Source organism: Bufo gargarizans, chromosome 2, assembly GCF_014858855.1.
Source record: "Bufo gargarizans isolate SCDJY-AF-19 chromosome 2, ASM1485885v1, whole genome shotgun sequence".
Classification (NCBI taxonomy): Eukaryota; Metazoa; Chordata; class Amphibia; order Anura; family Bufonidae; genus Bufo; species Bufo gargarizans.
This window is the reverse complement of record NC_058081.1, coordinates 547,437,913-547,461,890: the sequence shown is the minus strand read 5'-3', so window position 1 is coordinate 547,461,890 and position 23,978 is coordinate 547,437,913. Positions and strand designations below refer to the sequence as shown.

The 23,978-nt window shown below is 43.4% G+C and overlaps 1 protein-coding gene across 1 annotated transcript in view; it reads left to right on the top strand.

The window, feature by feature from the left end:
• The window catches only part of LOC122926661 (carbonic anhydrase-related protein 10-like), a 493,040-nt gene that overhangs the window by 393,180 nt on the left and 75,882 nt on the right, over nt 1-23,978 (top strand). The window lies entirely within an intron of this gene.

Here is a 23,978-nt window from a genome sequence, read left to right as displayed (position 1 = left end):
ATTGCAGCTAATAACTTTGCAGCCCAGTATAATGCAGCTTATCGTCAGAGTAGATTAAAAGGTTACTTGCTCACATCTTCATCTGGAATCAGTTTTGTGGTTGTCAGTTTTGATTTGCATTCATTATTAGTCATAAGTATATATGCTTCCAGCTTCCTTTCATTGTAAGGAGACATGGATTATGCATCACATTATACGTAACTGAAGATTACTGCGTCACCAGTTCGTAGGATCAGAGATAAGTCTGGACTGCCCACAGACTATAAAAACCTTGGCGGTCAGGACTTATCTCTGATCCAACGTTTTAAACTGGCTCTTCAGAAATCATGTAGCCGCTGAGCAGGATGCTCACTGTGATAGCAGGACTCCCGTAGGGAAGGCAGGGATGTTTTTCCACTGTCCCTGTCTTCCTTGCTGCTCTATACATAGTGCAAAACTAGCGTTCTGTACAGAGATCAGGAAGTGCAATGCAGCTTCCTGTTCTGGCCCTGGTGATCACGTGACCGCCGGGGGCCTGGAACCTGCACATGCTGCTGGGTCTTAACAGACGCAGATCTACTCTGCAGTGAGGTTGTGTAGCATTGTATAACACTGTACAACCTCTGTAGGGGCTCTAGTCCCCGGGTAACTGGGGGCTACTATGTCAGTTCCAGTAACAGGAGAAATCAGCAATAAGAAAATGTAATCTTAACAGTTCCCCAAAAGGATAATATGACATTATGGTGGCACAAACTGTAAAACAAAAAATAAATTAATACAAATTTTAAAAAAGTGTTTAAAATATAGTTTTCAAGTGTATAAAAGCACATTTCCCTCATCAAGCCATTTATCATTAAAAAAAATTGGCATATTTAGTATCGCTGAATCTGTAACAAACAGATTTAGGGCTCATTCAGATGATCGCGCCATGTTTTGTGGTCCTAAAATTGCAGATCCGCAAAACATGGATGCTTCCAGTGTGTGTTCCTCTACAGAACGGATGGCCCATTGTAGAAATGCCTTTTCTTGTCTGCAAAATGGACAAGAATAGGACATGTTCTATCTTTTTCTGCGGGGCCAAGGAATTGAGCAACGGCCCCATTGAAATGAATGGGTCCACAACCGTTCCACAAAATTGCAGAATGGATGCGGACCCATTCATACGGTTGTGTGAATGGACCCTTATAAAAATATCAAATGATCTACCCTGTCAAGTGAATGCCATAAAAATAAATTATATGCCAACAGCCATTTTTTGGTCACCTCGCCTACCAAAAAATATCATGACCAATGAAAACCCTCACATACGACCGTAGCCATAAAAATATGGCTTTCAGAAAATGGCAACACAAAAATATGATTTTTAAAATGCTTTTATCATATAAAAGTAACAAAACAAAAAAAACTATATAAATTGTGCATGGTGTACCCAAAAAGCAATGGCAGTATTATTGCCTTTTCTTTATTCCTTTTCCCAAAAAGTAAAATTAAAAGTGATCGAAAAGTTGTTTGTACCCCAAAACAAAACCAATGATAATGACAAATTATTCCCCTAAAGAGAAGCCCTCACACAGCATATAAAAAATATATGATTTTCATAAAATGGCTGTACTGGTGCCTCAGAGGCTGTTTAAAAACAACAGGGAACCAATAAACCAATCTATCAAAATCTACGCTGCCACCAAGAAGACAAGGACAAAGAGGGTAGTCCTATTCCAATTGCTTGTCAGTTCTATTATCTCACTGTATCGGGAGATGTCCCCTCATGTGCTGCAATAGAGCCATGGTGGTTATATTTGGGTTTGAATGGCCACAAATTTCATCCTGTAGATCTTGCACACTGCAGTGTTTTTTTCTGCAGTCATTGTTTTTTCTGAAGCAATTTCCATATACCCAACAGAACTACCAGCAGCTGAGCCTGACGTAGGTCTGGCACATGTTTTGTCTGCGATTATGGCATTTTTTGTCTGCGCTAATGATATTGGCGGCATCACCAGTTCCCAAGGTTTCCACTATAGAAGCAGATCAGGCCCTGTAACTTCTTTTTAAAACTTTTTTAACTTAATTTTTTCCCCTCCTCCTCAACACCCGATCCAGTTTGCAGGTCCTGTCCAACACACAATCCTCATCATAATCCTCATCATAATCCTCACCCTTTCTGCCACTTTTATCAGACTGTGGTATGTTCCATCATGACTAGTGATGAGCAGCAGCAGCCATATTCGAATTTGCGATATTTCACTAATATTTGGGCGAATATTCCTCATATATTAGCGAATTCAAGAATTCAAGATTATTTCCTTGATTTCACGAGGGTGTCAAGAGCCACGTCTGACCCCGTTATACCCGAAAGATAGCGCTGTTACTTAATGGTAGCTTTCTGTGTTTGCCTTGCAATCCTTTCTGTCTCACTCAGGGATCCGTAGCTTCTTCTTCTCAACTGTTTCTTGTCCGGCACGCCCAACCTCCTTATATTCCCCTCTCCCACTTCTCTGGTTGCCAGATATAGAGCTTCCTGCCTGGACTTCTATACTGACCCACTGGAGCTGTGTCGTTGGTATCCCTGGTTGTCGTACCAGAGCATTACCCTCCGGATCCCTGTTGGTTGTTTGTAGTTGCCCACCTGGGACTATATGTTTTGTCTGTATTGTCTGTCCTCTCCCTAGTGTTTCCCTTTAGTGTTAGTGGTGTGGACTAGTGTTCCCACCACCCTATTCACTACGTAGGGCTCATCTTAGGGAAAGCCAGGGTCTAGGCATGTGATCGGCGTATGGGTGAGAAACCCGTCTAGGAAAGTGAGGGCAGTCAGGTGCCAGCCTCAAGGTGAGTTAGGGGTCACCATCTTTCCCTCTCCCTTGGACAGGGCCTTCCTTTCCCCTCCCCTTTGCGTCACGTATGTGATAGGCACGCCGGTCATGATATTTGTTTGCGAAAAATTGGCAATGTAATATTCGCGTAATGCGCACGAAATACAGGTGCGGGTCACTTTTGCTACATTTTCCAAGCTGCTAGAAGTGTCCTGAGACTAGAGAAAATGGTTGGCACGGCAGAACATCACAATAGCTTTATATGCAGATAGAGTGCTCCAATATATTCCCGATTGCGCTAATCGGCACTAATGATGCAAATATTTTGGCGCAATACGTGAAACTTCACATTTTAGCAGGTCTGCATTTATGTATGGACAGCAGAACCTATCACACTACCTAACACACTGCACTGCAACAGCTACACTATATCAGTATATAACCTACACTGACTATCTCCCACTAACTATATATATATATATATATATATATATATATGCTATCTAACTATCTATCTAATGTAGTGTGGAAAGCACACAGCACAGCAATGGCACTAATGTCTCTCTCAGAACAGAAAAAAACTGCAGAAAATAGCTGGTGGGGAGTTTTCTATATAGTAAGGGGTAGGCAATTTTCCTATTGGTTGCTAGGGATGTTGCTAAGCTCAGACAAAGACATTGCAGCCTCTCATTAGCCCACAAGCAAGAAGGGAGGTTACTGATGAAAAAAAAATCTAGAATATTTAAAATTATGAATATATATCAATATATTCTAAATATTTGCGAATTCTCGAAGTGCCGATATTCGTGATTAATATTCGTGATTCGAATATTCCCGCCCAACACTAAATTTGACATCCCCTAGCTGCGACCAAACTATACATGCAAATGGTTTTGGAAAGAAAAAGGAGCAATTGTGCAGTTTATATTATATACTGTTGGTGATGCTAAAAACTACATAACACATATGAAGCTTTGCAACCGATTTTTGAACAAAGACTGGCTCATCCGCAGAAGAAAAGAGTACTGTCTCTACAAACTCATGAGTCTTGTCTTGTGCAGTGCAACAGATGAAGCTATGAACAGCTCCAGCAGGCCATATTGTAAGACACCAAGCATGCTAACTGCCTCTGTGCTCTCCCTAATGATAAAACCTTATTTTCTACCTAGTAGTTCAATCTACTAAACTAAATATATATTCTTCACAATTCTTACACCGTCCCTACAAGACCCTGCCAGTCTTCTTGTATGTCTATTGCAGATAGGACAAACACATCCTGTCATATCAGTGGCTGAGCTCACAATATAGTCTATGCTTGAGAGCTAATATAGAGCCGGATAGGACAGCCAATATCCTCCCTCCTGATTGGCTGTCAGGCTGACTGCAAAGCACTGTGGGCTAGCCCGTCAACTGGGGCCCCAGCTGGGTTGTTGTGATCCTCTGTCTTTATTCTCTCAACCCTGTTTCCCTTACTGGCGTTCTGAATTTAAAATTTAAAATGGCAGGCGCCATTTTACGTGATTCATCCAAAGTGAATTGCCAAGACTTCGGGTTCGTTTGGAAGAAGAATGTTTGTGAAATATGTGAGAAATCCAGTTTGCTTAGAATCAATTCATTCATCTCTTATGGATATATATTGAAGTGAGAAAAAGTTAACTGTCATACACCCCCTGGCTCCATATTTTTGTACCTCAGTATGAACCGCAAGGCAATATTTTCATTAGACAGAAGGGGTGATCTTGAGTAGTATATAAGACAAAACATTGATGTCATTAAATCAAAATATGTCAAGAAGCATATGTGCTAAAAGCATACTTGAAAGTGCATTGCTTGATACTGAGCCTACAAGCCTGGCAGTATCTGAAGATCAATGGGTACAGTTATTGCTCCTCAGAGTCTGGTATGTTCCAATGCAGTGCAACAAAGTGAAGAAAAGATGCACTCTATAATCCATGTTTATGCAATTCACCACAGTTCTGTTTAACCCTTAGAGGAGCAGGCAATTTTAAATTTTACGCGTTTTTGTTTTTCCACTCACCACATTCCCAGAGTCCTAACATTTTTATTTTTCCATTCACATAGACTTCTGAGGGCTTATTTTTTGCAGGACAAGTTGTACTTTCTAATGGCACCAATGGGGAAAGTTCCAAATGGGGTGGAATTGGAAAAAAAAACAACAATATTCTATGGAAAAATTGATACATTCATTCTCCAGGTCAGTAGAATTATATCTGAACAAACACACTGAAAAAATATAAAAACCTTTCAAAATATTTTTTTTTCATCACCATATTCTGACCTAGATAACTTTTTTGTAGTTATGCATACAGAGCTCTAAGAGGGCTCGTTCTTTGTGGGGTGATCTGTACTTTTCAATGATTTTGAAGTGTGTGTAGATTTTTGATCACTTTTTATAAAAAAAAAAAATTGGGGGGATTGAAGTGACAAAAAATGTTGAATTGAGCTTTTTTTCATATTTTTTTTTTTCCTTTACACCATTTGCCATATGGGATTAATATTATTTTATCTTAGTAGTAAAATAATTTTTATTGATACTAATTTGGAGTATATATGATTTTTGATTGCTCTATACTATGAAAGCCATATATTTTTTAATTTTTCTGCCAATCGTATTATGCAGGGGCTCAGTTTTTTCGGGAAGAGTTGAAGTTTTTTTAGAGGTGGGACGAATCCAATTTTTTTTAAATCCGAATCTAAAAAGGTTCTCGAATCTCTCTAATCTTTTGAATCTCAAATCCTACGAATCCTGTACATAAGAATTGTAAGAAACAAAGTGATCCAAACTCAATATTCTTTTAATATGAAAAAATAAAGAGTCCTTACTTTTTTAACAAAGTATTCGGATTTGGATTCGCGAAAAATTGGAAATACAGGGTAATACAGCGCACATACCTCTTACATTCAGGGTAATACAGCGCACATACCTCTTACATTCAGGGTAATACAGCGCACATACCTCTTACATTCAGGGTAATACAGCGCACATACCTCTTACATCCAGTGATGTCTCTTTGACGTAGATGTTCTCTTTCCTCATCTTCTCCTTTCAGACCTTCAGATCAGACCTCCAGTTTTCAGCCATTTTTTGTCTCTGCAGTTTGACAAAAAAATAATCTTAGTTTACTACTTTTCCATCATTCTCGCATCTTTTGGACAAATCATCCTACCACAATACTGTGCCACTGTGCTCCCCAATACAATACTGCAGAAACAGATAAACCCCCTGATAATACTAGTACCACACAGAGCCCTCCCATATAAAATACCCCTTCTTCGTGACCTCAGTAGATGCCCCCATAGTGTCCCCAATAATTGGCCAGTATAAAGGGACCCCCATAATGCCCCCCAATTATGCGCCAGTAAGTGTCCCCATAGATGCCCCCCCATGTGCCAGTATCAAGTGCCTCTCTCCTTCCCCCTATGTTCCAGTATCATAGTGCCATTTCACCCCCCACCCCCCAAAGTGCCAATATCAAGTGCCTCTCTCCTTCCAACCCCATGTGCCAGTATCATAGTGCCAAAAAAAACATGTTCCAGTATCATAGTGCCATCTCCCCCCCAATGTGCCAGTATCATAGTGCCATCTCCCCCCAATGTGCCAGTATCATAGTGCCATCTGCCCCCCTCCTAATGTGCCAGTATCAAAAGCCATCTGCCCCCCTCCTAATGTGCCAGTATCAAGTGCCTCTCTCCTTCCCACCCCTGCAACCCCCATGTGCCAGTATTAAGTGCCTCCTGCCCCCCCCACCCCATGTGACAGTAACAGTAACAGTCCGTTTTTTTTAAAAAACACTTCTACTTACCTCCATGTCAGTGATGCGATGCACCCTCTTCTGGCCTGTGCCCCATGCTGTATGTCAGTGCTTGTGTATTTCAGAAAAGTTTCTGTTGGGACTCGAACCCACAACCTTCTGCATTAGAGGTAAGGCACTTACCCACACAGTTATAAGAGCTGCATAGCCTTTGCCTGAAAAAAATATGATACTTCTACTATAGACTCTGTTATAGCTTTGATAGCTAGTGTACATCTATACACGACAGCTGCCCCAGTACACTCAGCTCTGCTATATCTCTATATGACAGCTGTCTCAGCACTGCTACATCTATACACATAACAGCTGCCCCAGCATACCCAGCTCTGCTACATCTATACACATGAGAGCTGAGTGTGCTGGGGAAGCTGTCATGTGTATAGATGTAGCATAGCTGGTTGTGCTGGGGCAGCTGTCATGTGTATAGATGTAGCAGAGCTGGGTGTGCTGGGGAAGCTATCATATATAAAGATATAGCAGAGCTGAGTGTGCTGGGGCAGCTGTCATATATAGAGATATAGTAGAGCTGAGTGTGCTGGGGCAGCTGACATGCGTATAGATGTAGCAGAGCTTGGAGTGTTGGGGCAGCTGTCATGTGTATATAGATGTACACTGGCTATAACAGCTAACAGAGTCTACAATAGAAGTCTCATATTTTTTCTGTCAGTAGCTATGCAGCTCTTATAGCTGTGTGGGAAAGTCCCAGCAGACACTCATCTCCCTCTCCTGTTTCAGCACAGACAAGGCATCTGTATTGCTGTCCCGGGATTCGTCGGATTTGAATTTTGTAAATGAGGTCGGGATTTGAGTCCACGAATCCTTCAAATCCAGCAAGATTTGACGGATTGTTCGTCCCACCTCTAATTTTATTAGTACCATATTTGGGTACATATGATTTTTTTGATCATTCAATATTACACTTTATGGGGCAAAGTGACCAAAAAATTGGTTGCTTTGGTACAGTTTATTATTATTTTTACTGTGTTCACCTGAGGGGTTAGGTCATGTGATATTTTTATAGAGCAGGTCGTTACAGACGTGGAAATACCCAATATGTATACTTTTTTAAGTTTTACACTATAAAAGCATTTTGAAACAAAAAGTTATGTTTTAGTGTCTCCATATTCCAGCCATATTTTTTTTATTTATTTTTTATTTTTGGACGATTGTCTTATGTAGGGGCTCATTTTTTGCGGGATGAGGTGACGGTTTGATTGGTACTATTTTGGGGTGCATATGACTTTTTGATTGCTTGGTATTACACTTTTTGGGATGTAAAGTGAAAAAAATGGCTTTTTGGGCACAGTTTTTATTTTTTATTTTTACGGTGTTCATCTGATGGGTATGGTCATGTAATATTTGTATAGAGCAGGTCATTATGAACGTGGTAATACCTAATATGTATACTTTTTACATTTATTTAAGTTTTACACAATAAAAACATTTTGGAAACAAAAAAAAATCCTAATTTAGTGTCTCCATAGTCTGAGAGCCATAGTTTCACATTGTCTTATGTAGGGGCTAATTTTTTGCAGGTTGAGATGACGGTTTGATTGTTACAATATTGGGAGGCATACACCTTTTTGATCACTTGGTGTTGCATTATTTGTGGTGTAAGGTGACAAGTTTTGTCATTGTTTTATTTATTTTTTACGGTGTTTATCTGATGGGGTAGATTATGTGATATATTTATAGAGCTGGTCGTTACGGATGCGGCGAAACCTAATATGTTTTTTTAATATTTTTATTATAAAATCAAGGGAAAGGCGCGTTTGTTTGTTTTTTACTTGAAACTTTATATTTTATTATTAAAAAAAACTTTTTTTTTACTTTTAAACTTTTAATTTACTTTATTTCTGTCGCACTCTGGTGCTTCAACTTTTGGGGGTCTGATCCACTCTGCAATGCATTACAATACATCTGTATTTTAATGCATTCAGCCTGGAGCTGAATCTCCTAGATCCCCCAAACCCTCAGCGCTGACTGCGGCATAGAAAGGCTTTCTTCTATTGATATAATCATCGATGCTGAGGAGTTTGTGATTCCTCTACTCCTGCAGAGTTTGCTGGAAGTGTTCTGCTTTCTCTATGCACTTCTACATAGCCTTGATTCTCCCCTGCAATCTGTCCTGTGTGTGCTTTGCTCCTTGTCTGCAACCTATGTGAGCTGCCCTCCTTGGATGATTTCCCCCATCTCCACTCTGATATACCATATACAACCTCTTCCTCTTTCCTGCAGCTATTCTCTATAACTGAGAGAAGGGAGGAGGAGAGCAGAAAAAGCAATTATAAACAGTAGTAGTGTTCTGAGGATTTATGTCAGATTTACAGTAGTGTTAAAACAATAGTGAGTTTAAAAAAACAAATAAAGTACAAAATCATTATAATAACTTCTATTTCCGTAAATGAAAATGCACCGGAAACTCCAATATTCAATTAGAAGTCAAAGCAATAAAAAAGTATCCAGTTTGTGTTAATCTGTTACATAAAGTAAAGAAAAGAATTAAAAGATATAGTAGCAGTGCCAGCATGTTTGTTTAAAAACTCAAAATTGAAGGTATTAACTTAAAGAAATGTTTAACATTTAGTGGCATAAGTACTACACTGTTTTCACAGAATTTTTTAATACATATTTTGGGTAGGTATATAACTGAAATTTCACTGAGAGATTAAACCTACTTTAAAAATTAACTTTTAATAGATATTTTTAAGATAAATCCCAAATGACAATACAATATACATATATATTATGATGACTGCAGTTTGATATCTAGCATGGAGCATTCAAAGGGTTTGCAGTATTTCGGATACATGTATCACAATAAATAAAAAGATTACCACTCACGGTTAGCGATATGTAGTATTCGGCGATTCACGGTGAATCCCAGATCAGGTTTACGATCAGTGACTTGATATTGAATCCCAGATCCGGATACCAAAGGTGTTGGTCATCAGGTGTAGATACAGTTTCTCCACTGCCAGTGTGCCAATGAGGTAAGTTAGAGAAAAAAGAAACAAATAAGAAAAATAGGGAGGTCTGACCCTACGATACTTGTGGGTCCAGAGAAAACCCATAGTCTATGGTATGAGAGATCTGTAGATTGCATGTTCAAGTCCTCTAAAAGGACTAAAAATTACAGTAAAACATATTTTAAAAATGTTTTAAAAAATTTTTTAAAATTAAAAAATTCTAATCACCCCTCATTTCACCCATTTTTAATATAAAAATGAATAAACAAAAAAATAAACATGATTGACATTGCCGCATCTGAAAATGTCTGAACAAATGAAAATAAAATATTTTTCCTGCACGGTGAATGCCATAACAGAAAGAAAATAAGTTGTCACCTTTCCCTTTAAAAAAAAATCTAAATGTGATTAAGCACTCGTTTGTACCCCAAAATGGTACCAATTAAAACTAATTCACCCCACAAAACACAAGCCCTCACTCAGGTGTGGATATGAAAAGATACAAAAGTTATGACTGCCAGAAAAGGGTGCTGCAAAGAAAACTATAGAATTTTGGTCTCTCTGTAATCGTACTGACCAGCATAATAAAGTTGTCATGTCATTTTTAGAGCACAGCGAAGGCCATAAAAACTAAACTTAAACAGCATTTTTTTTAGGCGCAGGTGTTTTGGAGAATTGTACACTTTTATTTTTATGCAAATTAGGCATTGGAGCACCAGAAGACTGGCTTATGCAGCTTGAGAAACGTTCACTACACTGCAGACACCTCCAGTTTTAAAAACATGCCCTCTTCCCTTGGATTGACAACGCTGGACTTGAGTCCAATTTATCGCACCTGTGCACTGGCCCACTAGCCAGGCACTTGCACACCACTTCTTCTGCTGCTTGCCAAGCAGCAAAGTTAATTAGTGCACATGCGCTGTTGACGTCATTACACCTTGAAGTAATGGCGCCTGTACTTCCGGATTCAATAATATCAACGACTAGAGTTGAGCGGACACATGGATGTTCGGGTTCGGCAGGTTCGGCCGAACTTGAAAAAAAAGTTTGGGTTTGGGACTCGAACTTGACCCGAACTTGACCCCGAACCCCATTGAAGTCAATGGGGCCCAAAACTTTTGGGCACTAAAATGGCTCTAAAATAGTCCTGGAAAGGGCTAGAGGGCTGCAAAACGCATCAAAATGTGCTTAAGAGCATGGCGACTGTTCTGCAAACAGATGTGTATAGGGAAATGACTTAAAATAACATAAAATACTGAAACATTAAAAATAACAATCTGGATCTAGGAGTAGGAGGTTGAGGAGGCAGTGGATGGGTGGATGTGGCGGTGTAGGTGGAAGCGGCGGTAAAGGAGGAATAGGTAGCCAACACTGATTTGTGTTATTTTTTATTTTTAAATTGGGGTATCCCCCAAAATATTGTGACATAAAACAAAATAAAACTAAGAATAAGTGCACTTACTGTGGGATCCATGCCTGGTTCATTTTAAAAAAACGTAAGCTTGTCCACATTGGCTGCGGCCTGTGATAATGCTCTCTGCCGTGCTAAACACACGTTCACACTATACACTGGCTGCAGGGCAGGTCAGCACCTTCAAGGCTGACAAAGCTTTTCCACATTTTGTCCATGCTAACCCTGCCTTCTCAGGTGCTGGTGGTGCACCAGCTGCGTTGGCGACCTCTTCCTCCTCCTCTGCCTACGCTTTGTGCTTCCACTGTGCCCCCGCTGTCAGGTGGGAATGCTATCATCAGCGTGCGCTTGTAGTCGTGCATCTTCCGATCATGACTGCGTCCTTTATTATTCACCTATGCATGTCTAATCCCAGATGTGCAGTATATTAGAGTTTTTTTTCACCCCAGTAACCAAAAAGCCGTATTTCTGGCCTAAATGTGACAGTCACTTATGCATGTGTAATCCCAGATGTGCAGTATATTAGAGGGTTTTTTCACCCTAACCAAAAAGCTGTATTTCTGTCCTAAATGTGACAGTCACTTATGCATGTGTAATCCCAGATGTGCAGTATATGAGAGGCTTTTTTCACCCCAGTAACCAAAAAGCCATATTTATGGCCTAATTGTGACAGTCACTTATGCACGTCAAATCCCAGATGTGCAGTATATTAGAGGGTTTTTTCACCCTACCCAAAAATGTGTATTCCTGTCCTAAATGTGACAGTGACTTATGCTTTTCTAATCCCAGATGTGCAGTATATTAGAGGGTTTTTCATCCTAACCAAAAAGCTGTATGTCTGTCCTAAATGTGACAGTCACTTATGCACGTGTAATCCCAGATGTGCAGTATATTAGAGCCTTTTTTCACCCTAACCAAAAAGCTGTATTTCTGTCCTAAATGTGACAGTCACTTATGCTTGTCTAATCCCAGATGTGCTGTATATTAGAGGGTTTTTTCACCCCAGTATGCCAAAGCTGTATTTCTGGACTTGCAGGTAGCCTGTGCTGGTGCACTATTGTTGCATAAAATGGCTGCTGATCATGTATTGATATTGACTAACTGAAGAAAAAAAAGTTTGTTTTAAGCAGTAGTTGGCTCAGGACAGGCTTAAAAAAAATTGTGCATTGCACCCACAAAACACTTTTGCTGTAAATCGCTGAGTACATAAACCAGTTCTAGATAAGATTTCTCCCTGATCTCTCCCTCACAGAAGCTGCAGCCTCTCCCTTCACTAATCTGAGCAGAGTGACGGGCGGCCTACGTCACTCCAGATTAAATAGAGGCTGGGTCACATGCTGCAGTTGGCCAATCACAGCCATGCCAATAGTAGGCATGGCTGTGATGGCCTTTTGGTGCAAGTAGTATGACGCTTGTTGATTGGCTGCTGTGCAACCTTTCAAAAAGCGCCATAACAATCGCCAAACAAATGTCCGGGTTCGGGTGCCGAAAACCCTAAAATTCGGGTTCGCTTAACTCTATCAACGACATGTGTGCACTAATCATCTTTGCTGCTCATCAGGCAGCAGAAGATGTGATATGCATGCCCCTTGCTAGAAAACCAGTGTGTAAATCAGCACTAGACACAAGTCTACTGCTATAAATCTAAGGCCCTTTTCACACGGGCGAGTATTCCGCGTGGATGCGATGCGTGAGTTGAACGCATTGCACCCGCACTGAATCCTGACCCATTCATTTCTATGGGGCTCTTCACATGAGTGGTGATTTTCACGCATCATCACTTGTGCGTTGCGTGAAAATCGCAGCATGCTCTATATTCTGCGTTTTTCATGTAATGCAGGCCCCATAGAAATAAATGGGGTTGCGTGAAAATCGCAAGCATCCGCAAGCAAGTGCGGTTGCGGTGCGATTTTCACGCACGGTTGCTAAGAGACGATCGGGATGGAGACCCGATCATTATTATTTTTCCTTATAACATGGTTATAAGGAAAAATAATAGCATTCTGAATGCAGAATGCATAGTAAAATAGCGCTGGAGGGGTTAAAAAAATTTTGAAAATTTTTAACTCACCTTAATCCACTTGATCGCACAGCCGGCATCTCCTTCTATCATCATCTTAGCTCTTTGCAGTAACAGGACCTGTGGTGACGTCACTCCGGTCATCACATGGTCCATCACATGATCCATCACCATGGTAAAAGATCAAGTGATGGATCATGTGATGACCGGAGTGACGTCAAGCTAAGATGAAGACAGAAGGAGATGCCGGCTGCGTGATCAAGTGGATTAAGGCAAGTTAAATTTTTTATTTTATTTTTTTAAACCTCCAGCGCTATTTTACTATGCATTCTGTATTCAGAATGCTATTTTTTTCCCCTTATAACCATGCGATAAGGGAAAGTAATACAATCTACAAAACACTGATCCCAAGCTCGAACTTCTGTGAAGAAGTTCGGGTTTGGGTACCAAACATGCACGATTTTTTTGACGCGAGTGCCAAACGCATTACAATGTTTTGCACTTGCGCTGAAAAATCGTGCGTGTTCCCGCAACGCCCGTCTGAAAGAGGCCTTAAAGGAAGAGAAGTGTTTTTAAAACTGGAAGAGTCTATAAGGCCTCATTCACACGAGCAAGTTTTCCGCGCGGGTGCGATTCGTGACATGAAATCATAGTACCCGCACTGAATCCTGACCCATTAATTTCAAAGGGTCTGTGTACATGAGTGTTTTGTTTCACGCATTAGTTCTGCGTTGCGTGAAAAACTGAGCATGTTCCATATTCTGTGTTTTTCACGCAGCCCTGGACCGATAGAAGTGAAGGGGGATTCAGTGAAAAACGTATTGCATCCGCAAGAAAAGTACAGATGCAATGCGTTTTTTCTCTGATTTGTTTGTAAACCTTCCGTTTTTTATCACGTGCATGACAAACACATCAAAACGCATTGCACCTGGGCAGAAAAAACTGAACAATTGAATGCAATCGCAGACAAAACTTACTGAACTTGCTTGCAAAATGGTGCAAGTTTCACTGAACATATCCTGAACACATCGGGAACTAATCCGTCATGCTTGTGTGAAAGAGGCCTAAGAGTATCAGGGGCGTCGCTGGAGCAGTGTTCAAATCACATAAGCCGCCTCCTGGTGCTCCAGTACCTCATTTGTATAAAAATGTAAGTGTACATTTCTCCATAACACCTACACTTAAAAATAAATAAAAGCATTATTTTAATCAGCTGGACCAACCTTTCCAGGCTATATTTAATAGGTTTAATAGGATTTATCTTGGTGACAGAGCCTTTTTAATAGTGCCATGAAGAAATACTATTTGACCAGCAAAAAATTCCCTAATAGAACTAACTATGTGAATGAAAAATGTTAAACAGTTAGGGCTGTTTCACACGAGCGGATACCGTGCGTGGCATCCGCTCAATGAAAGAGTGCCAAGACCCGATGCAGACTACAGAGGCACGGAGCATTAACATGACTGATAATGCTCCGTGCCTCTCTGTGATCTCTTTACTATGAAATCACAGTGACAACTGTGATTTTGTAGTAAAGAGGTCACAGAGAGGCACGGAGCATTATCAGTCATGTTAATGCTCCGTGCCTCTGCAGTCTGCATCGGGTCTTGGCACTCTTTCACGCAGGGGATGCCACGCACGGCATCCGCTCGTGTGAAACAGCCCTTAAAGCTGTTGGAATATGGAGAGGAAGAAATGGAAAAAAAAATGGCTAGGTGATATGTATAGAGGTGCATCTCAATACATTAGAATATCATCAAAAAGTTTATTTATTTCAGTAATTCAATAAAAAAATGTAAATTTATGTAGAGATTAATTATAAACAGTAATTAGGGATGAGCGAACCCGAACTGTATAGTTCGGGTTCGTACCGAATTTTGGGGTGTCCGTGACACGGACCCGAACCCGGACATTTTCGTAAAAGTCCGGGTTCGGGTTCGGTGTTCGTCGCTTTCTTGGCGCTTTTTGAAAGGCTGCAAAGCAGCCAATCAACAAGCGTCATACTACTTGCCCCAAGAGGCCGTCACAGCCATGCCTACTATTGGCATGGCTGTGATTGGCCAGAGCACCATGTGACCCAGCCTCTATTTAAGCTGGAGTCACATAGCGCCGCCCGTCACTCTGCTCTGATTAGCGTAGGGAGAGGTTGCAGCTGCGAAAGTAGGGCGAGATTAGGCTGATTAACTCCTCCAAAAGACTTCATCCAGTGATCGATCTGCAGCTGTGGATCATTGAGCTGCTGATACTCAATTGCTCACTGTTTTTAGGCTGCCCAGACCGTTTGTCAGTCACTTTTTTCTGGGGTGATCGGCAGCCATTTTGTGTCTTGTGGTGCGCCAGCACAAGCTGCGACCAAGTGCATTTAACCCTCAATGGTGTGGTTGTTTTTTGGCTAAAGCCTACATCAGGGTGAAGATGTCACACCAAGTGCATTTAACCAGCAATAGTCTGTTTATTTTGTGGCCATATACTACATCAGGGGCAAGCTGCGCCTGTCACCAAGTGCATTTAACCCTCAATGGTGTGGTTGTTTTTTGGCTAAAGCCTACATCAGGGTGAAGCTGTCACACCAAGTGCATTTAACCAGCTATAGTCTGTTTATTTTTTGGCCATATACTACATGAGGGGCAAGCTGCACCTGTCACCAAGTGCATTTAACCCTCAGTAGTGTGGTTGGTCAAGCTGTCACACCAAGTGCATTTAACCAGCAATAGTCTGTTTATTTTTTGGCCATATACTACATCAGGGGCAAGCTGCACCTGTCACCAAGTGCATTTAACCCTCAGTAGTGTGGTTGGTCAAGCTGTCACACCAAGTGCATTTAACCAGCAATAGTCTGTTTATTTTTTGGCCATATACTACATCAGGGGCAAGCTGCACCTGTCACCAAGTGCATTTAACCCTCAGTAGTGTGGTTGGTCAAGCTGTCACACCAAGTGCATTTAACCAGCAATAGTCTGTTTATTTTTTGGCCATATACTACATCAGGGGCAAGCTGCGCCTGTCACCAAGTGCATTTAACCTTCAGTAGTGTGGTTGGTCAAGCTGTCACACCAAGTGCATTTAACCAGCAATAGTCTGTTTATTTTTTGGCCATATACTACATCAGGGGCAAGCTGCGCCTGTCACCAAGTGCATTTAACCCTCAGTAGTGTGGTTGGTCAAGCTGTCACACCAAGTGCATTTAACCATCAATAGTGTGGTTATTTTTTGGCCATATCCCAGTCTAATTCTGTCAGTAAACGTATACCTGTCACCCAGCGCCTAAATACTAGGCCTCAAGTTTATATCCAGCTAAATCTGTCGTTACTGCTGTACTGTTGTGGCTGGGCAAGTTATTTAGTGTCCGTCAAAGCACAGTTTTTGTTCTGGGTTGAAATACAATTCCCAATTTAGCAATTTACTAATTTAGTGGTTTCTGCTGTATCAGGCCTACTTTAAATACATCCCTAAAAGGGTATATCAGAATCAAGGTGCTGATAGGATCATTCTGAATAACTTCACACACACACTACTGTGCATTTCCAAGTCTAATTCTGTCAGTAAATCTATACCTGTCACCCAGCGCCTAAATACTAGGCCTCAAGTTTATATCCAGCTAAATCTGTCGTTACTGCTGTACTGTTGTGGCTGGGCAAGTTATTTAGTGTCCGTCAAAGCACATTTTTTGTTCTGGGTTGAAATACAATTCCCAATTTCGCAATTTCCTAATTTAGTGGTTTCTGCTGTATCAGAGCTATTTTAAATTTATCCCTAAAAGGGTATATCATATTCAAGGTGCACATAGGGTCATTCAGAATAACTTCACACACCCGCTACTGTGCATTTCCAAGTCTAATTCTGTCAGTAAACCCATACCTGTCAACCAGCGCCTAAATACTAGGCCTCAAATTTATATTCAGCTGAATTTGAATACAATACATTGGGCCAAATAATATTTTTGTTGTTGTGGTGAACGATAACAATGAGGAAAACATCTAGTAAGGGACGCGGACGTGGACATGGTCGTGGTGGTGTTAGTGGACCCTCTGGTGCTGGGAGAGGACGTGGCCGTTCTGCCACATCCACACGTCCTAGTGTACCAACTACCTCAGGTCCCAGTAGCCGCCAGAATTTACAGCGATATATGGTGGGGCCCAATGCCGTTCTAAGGATGGTAAGGCCTGAGCAGGTACAGGCATTAGTCAATTGGGTGCCGACAGTGGATCCAGCACGTTCACATTATCTCCCACCCAGTCTTCTTCAGAAAGCGCACAGATGGCGCCTGAAAACCAACCCCATCAGTCTGTCACATCACCCCCATGCATACCAGGGAAACTGTCTCAGCCTCAAGTTATGCAGCAGTCTCTTATGCTGTTTGAAGACTCCGCTGGCAGGGTTTCCCAAGGGCATCCACCTAGCCCTTCCCCAGCGGTGAAAGACATAGAATGCACTGACGCACAACCACTTATGTTTCCTGATGATGAGGACATGGGAATACCACCTCAGCATGTCTCTGATGATGACGAAACACAGGTGCCAACTGCTGCATCTTTCTGCAGTGTGCAGACTGAACAGGAGGTCAGGGATCAAGAATGGGTGGAAGACGATGCAGGGGACGATGAGGTCCTAGACCCCACATGGAATGAAGGTCGTGCAACTGACTTTTACAGCTCGGAGGAAGAGGCAGTGGTGAGACCGAGCCAACAGCGTAGCAAAAGAGGGAGCAGTGGGCAAAAGCAGAACACCCGCCGCCAAGAGACTCCGCCTGCTACTGACCGCCGCCATCTGGGACCGAGCACCCCAAAGGCAGCTTCAAGGAGTTCCCTGGCATGGCACTTCTTCAAACAATGTGCTGACGACAAGACCCGAGTGGTTTGCACGCTATGCCATCAGAGCCTGAAGCGAGGCATTAACGTTCTGAACCTTAGCACAACCTGCATGACCAGGCACCTGCATGCAAAGCATGAACTGCAGTGGAGTAAACACCTTAATACCAAGGAAGTCACTCAGGCTCCCCCTGCTACCTCTTCTGCTGCTGCCGCCTCGGCCTCTTCTGCTGCTCTCACCTCGGCCTCTTCCTCCGCCTCTGGAGGAACGTTGGCACCTGCCGCCCAGCAAACAGGGGATGTACCACCAACACCACCACCACCTCCGTCACCAAGCATCTCAACCATGTCACACGGCAGCGTTCAGCTCTCCATCTCACAAACATTTGAGAGAAAGCATAAATTCCCACCTAGCCACCCTCGATCCCTGGCCCTGAATGCCAGCATTTCTAAACTACTGGCCTATGAAATGCTGTCATTTAGGCTGGTGGACACAGACAGCTTCAAACAGCTCCCTGCCTTCCCTGCACAACCAAGTATCCGATAAAATCAAGTGTGCACTGCACAACGCCATCTGTGGCAAGGTCCACCTAACCACAGATACGTGGACCAGTAAGCACGGCCATGGACGCTATATCTCCCTAACTGCACATTGGGTAAATGTAGTGGCAGCTGGGCCCCAGGCGGAGAGCTGTTTGGCGCATGTCCTTCCGCCGCCAAGGATCACAGGGCAACATTCTTTGCCTCCTGTTGCCACCTCCTCCTACTCGGCTTCCTCCTCCTCTTCTTCCACCTGCTCATCCAGTCAGCCACACACCTTCACCACCAACTTCAGCACAGCCCGGTGTAAACGTCAGCAGGCCATTCTGAAACTCATATGTTTGGGGGACAGGCCCCACACCGCACGGGAGTTGTGGCAGGGTATAGAACAACAGACCGACGAGTGGTTGCTGCCAGTGAGCCTCAAGCCCGGCCTGGTGGTGTGTGATAATGGGCGAAATCTCGTAGCAGCTCTGGGACTAGCCGGTTTGACGCACATCCCTTGCTTGGCGCATGTGCTGAATTTGGTGGTGCAGAAGTTCATTCACAACTACCCCGACATGTCAGAGCTGCTGCATAAAGTGCGGGCCGTCTGTTCGCGCTTCTGGCGTTCACATCCTGCTGCTGCTCGCCTGTCTGCGCTACAGCGTAACTTCGGCCTTCCCGCTCACCGCCTCATATGCAACGTGCCCACCAGGTGGAACTCCACCTTGCACATGCTGGACAGACTGTGCGAGCAGCAGCAGGCCATAGTGGAGTATCAGCTGCAGCATGCACGGGTCAGTCGCACTACAGAACAGCACCACTTCACCACCAATGACTGGGCCTCCATGCGAGACCTATGAGCCCTGTTGCGCTGTTTCGAGTACTCCACCAACATGGCCAGTGGCGATGACGCCGTTATCAGAGTTACAATACCACTTCTATGTCTCCTTGAGAAAACACTTAGGGCGATGATGGAAGAGGAGGTGGCCCTGGAGGAGGAGGAGGAGGAAGAGGGGTCATTTTTAGCACTTTCAGGCCAGTCTCTTCGAAGTGACTCAGAGGGAGGTTTTTTGCAACAGCAGAGGCCAGGTACAAATGTGGCCAGCCAGGGCCCACTACTGGAGGACGAGGAGGACGAGGATGAGGAGGAGGTGGAGGAGGATGAGGATGAAGCATGGTCACAGCGGGGTGGCACCCAACGCAGCTCGGGCCCATCACTGGTGCGTGGCTGAGGGGAAAGGCAGGACAATGACGATACGCCTCCCACAGAGGACAGCTTGTCCTTACCCCTGGGCAGCCTGGCACACATGAGCGACTACATGCTGCAGTGCCTGCGCAACGACAGCAGAGTTGCCCACATTTTAACGTGTGCGGACTACTGGGTTGCCACCCTGCTGGATCCACGCTACAAAGACAATGTGCCCACCTTACTTCCTGCACTGGAGCGTGATAGGAAGATGCGCGAGTACAAGCGCACGTTGGTAGACGCGCTACTGAGAGCATTCCCAAATGTCACAGGGGAACAAGTGGAAGCCCAAGGCCAAGGCAGAGGAGGAGCAAGAGGTCGCCAAGGCAGCTGTGTCACGGCCAGCTCCTCTGAGGGCAGGGTTAGCATGGCAGAGATGTGGAAACGTTTTGTCAACACGCCACAGCTGACTGCACCACCACCTGATACGCAACGTGTTAGCAGGAGGCAACATTTCACTAACATGGTGGAACAGTACTTGTGCACACCCCTCCACGTACTGACTGATGGTTCGGCCCCATTCAACTTCTGGGTCTCCAAATTGTCAACGTGGCCAGAGCTAGCCTTTTATGCCTTGGAGGTGCTGGCCTGCCCGGCGGCCAGCGTTTTGTCTGAACATGTATTCAGCACGGCAGGGGGCGTCATTACAGACAAACGCAGCCGCCTGTCTACAGCCAATGTGGACAAGCTGACGTTCATAAAAATGAACCAGGCATGGATCCCACAGGACCTGTCCATCCCTTGTGCAGATTAGACATTAACTACCTCCCCTTAACCATATATTATTGTACTCCAGGGCACTTCCTCATTCAATCCTATTTTTATTTTCATTTTACCATTATATTGCGAGGCTACCCAAAGTTGAATGAACCTCTCCTCTGTCTGGGTGCCGGGGCCTAAATATATGCCAATGGACTGTTCCAATGTTGGGTGACGTGAAGCCTGATTCTCTGCTATGAAATGCAGACTAATTCTCTGCTGACATGAAGCCAGATCCTCTGTTACGGGACCTCTCTCCTCTGCCTGGGTGCTGGGCCTAAATATATGCCAATGGACTGTTACAGTGGTGGGTGACGTGAAGCCTGATTCTCTGCTATGACATGAAGACTGATTCTCTGCTGACATGAAGCCAGATTGTCTGTTACGGGACCTCTCTCCTCTGCCTGGGTGCTGGGCCTAAATATATGCCAATGGACTGTTGCAGTGGTGGGTGACGTGAAGCCTGATTCTCTGCTATGATATGAAGACTGATTCTCTGCTGACATGAAGCCAGATTGTCTGTTACGGGACCTCTCTCCTCTGCCTGAGTGCTGGGCCTAAATTTATGAAAATGGACTGTTGCAGTGGTGGGTGACGTGAAGCCTGATTCTCTGCTATGATATGAAGACTGATTCTCTGCTGACATGAAGCCAGATTGTCTGTTACAGGACCTCTCTCCTCTTCCTGGGTGCTGGGCCTAAATTTATGAAAATGGACTGTTTCAGTGGTGGGTGACGTGAAGCCTGATTCTCTGCTATGATATGAAGACTGATTCTCTGCCGACATGAAGCCAGATTCTCTGTTACGGGACCTCTCTCCTCTGCCTGGGTGCTGGGCCTGAATATCTGACAATGGACTGTTGCAGTGGTGGGTGACGTGAAGCCTGATTCTCTGCTATGATATGAAGACTGATTCTCTGCTGACATGAAGCCAGATTGTCTGTTATGGGACCTCTCTCCTCTGCCTGGGTGCTGGGCCTAAATTTATGAAAATGGACTGTTGCATTGGTGGCTGACGTGAAGCCTGATTCTCTGCTATGATATGAAGACTGATTCTCTGCTGACATGAAGCCAGATTGTCTGTTACGGGACCTCTCTCCTCTGCCTGGGTGCTGGGCCTAAATATCTGACAATGGACTGTTGCAGTGGTGGCTGACGTGAAGCCTGATTCTCTGCTATGATATGAAGACTGATTCTCTGCTGACATGAAGCCAGATTGTCTGTTACGGGACCTCTCTCCTCTGCCTGGGTGCTGGGCATAAATATCTGACAATGGACTGTTGCAGTGGTGGCTGACATGAAGCCCTGATTTGTGCTATGACATGCAGACTATTCTCTGCTGACATGAAGCCAGAGTGTCTGTTACGGGACCTATCTCCTCTGCCTGGGTGCTGGGCCTAAATATCTGACAATGGACTGTTGCAGTGTGGGTGACGTGAAGCCTGATTCTCTGCTATGATATGAAGACTGATTCGCTGCTGTACATGAAGCCGATTCTGTGTTACGGAACCTCTCTCCTCCTCTGCCTGGGTGCTCTGCTGACATGAAGCCAGATTCTGTGTTACGGAACCTCTCTCCTCTGCCTGGGTGCTTGGCCTAAATTTATGAAAATGGACTGTTGCAGTGGTGGCTGACGTGAAGCCTGATTCTCTGCTATGACATGCAGACAGATTCTCTGCTGACATGAAGACAGATTCTCTGTTACAGGACCTCTCTCCTCTGCTTGGGTGCCGGGGCCTAAATATCTGAGAATGGACTGTTCCAGTGGTGGGTGACGTGAAGCCAGATTCTCTGCTATGGGACCTCTCTCCAATTGAGTTTGGTTAATTTTTATTTATTTAATTTTTATTTTAACTCATTTCCCTATCCACATTTGTTTGCAGGGGATTTACCTACATGTTGCTGCCTTTTGCAGCCCTCTAGCCCTTTCCTGGGCTGTTTTACAGCCTTTTTAGTGCCGAAAAGTTCGGGTTCCCATTGACTTCAATGGGGTTCGGGTTCGGGACGAAGTTCGGATCGGGTTCGGATCCCGAACCCGAACATTTTCGGGAAGTTCGGCCGAACTTCTCGAACCCGAACATCCAGGTGTCCGCTCAACTCTAACAGTAATCTATTTCAAGCGTTTATTTCTTTTAATGTTTAGGATTATGGCTTACGGCTAATGAAAACCCACAAGTCGGTATCTCAGAAAATTAGAATATTATATAAGACCGATTTAAAAAAAAGATTTTTGATACTGTAATGTTGCCCTACTGAAAAGTATGTACAGTTGTACAGTATATGCACTGAATACTTAGACTCCTTCTGTATAAATTACTGCATTAATGCGATGTGGCTTAGAGGTAGGGATGAGCGGACCTGTGGATGTTCGGGTTCACGAGTTCGGCCAAACTTAGGGTAGAAGTTCGGGTTCAGGACCCGAACTTGACCCAAACTTCAACCCGAACCCCATTGAAGTCAATGGGGACCCGAACTTTGGTGCACTAAAATGGCTGTAAAATAGTCATAGTAAGGGCTAGAGGGCTGCAAAAGGAACCAAAATGTGGGTAAGAGCAGGACAGTTTCCATGCAAACAAATGAGGATAGGGAAATGACAAAATAACATAGAATATGTTATTATTATTTAATTTATTTATTAATGATATCAAGGACGAGATTAATAGCACCATATCTATTTTAGCAGATGACACTAAGCTGTGTAGAACTGTACAGTCTATGGAAGATGTCCCTAAAATACAAGCCGACTTGAACACTCAGTGATTGGGCATCAACTTGGCAAATGAGGTTCAATGTGGATAAATGTAAAGTTAAGCATCTTGGTAGTAATAATCTCGGTGCTTCATATGTCTTAGGTGATGTAGCACTGGGAGAGTCACTTATAGAGAAGGATTTGGGTGTCCTTGTAGATGGTAGATTAAATTACAGCATGCAATGTCAATCAGCTGCTTCTAAGGCCACCAGGATATTATCATGCATTAAACGAGACATGGACTCGCGGGGGAGGGATGTAATATTACCACTTTACAAAGTGTTGGTGCGGCCTCATCTGGAATATGCAGTTCAATTCTGGGCACCAGTACTTAGAAAGGATGCACTGAGGCTGGAAAAAGAGGAGAGCGACTAAACTGATAAGGGGCCTGGGGGGTCTTAGTTATGAAGAAAGAATACAATAATTGAATTTATTTAGTCTTAAGAAGAGAAGTCTAACGGGGGACATGATTAACTTATACAAATTTATATAAATGGGCCATACAAAATATACGGTGATAAGCTGTTTCATGTAAAATGCGCTCAAAAGACAAGGGGGCACTGCATCCGACTGGAGAAGAAAAAGTTCAGTCTCTGGAAGCGTCAAAGTGTCTTTACTGTAAGAACAGTGAATCTGTGGAATAGACTTCCTCAGGACGTGGTCACAGCTGGAACAGTGGACAGTTTCAAAAAGAGTTTAGACGAATTCTTAAAAGTTAAAAACGTTAATGCTTATGAAAACATGTAGAAAATTGAGTCTCAATTCCTTTTGGGATTCGCATCCCCACCTATGCCTTGGTAGAACTTGATGGACGTATGTCTTTTTTCAACAGTATTAACTATGTAACTATGTAATACTCAGGATAGGTCATC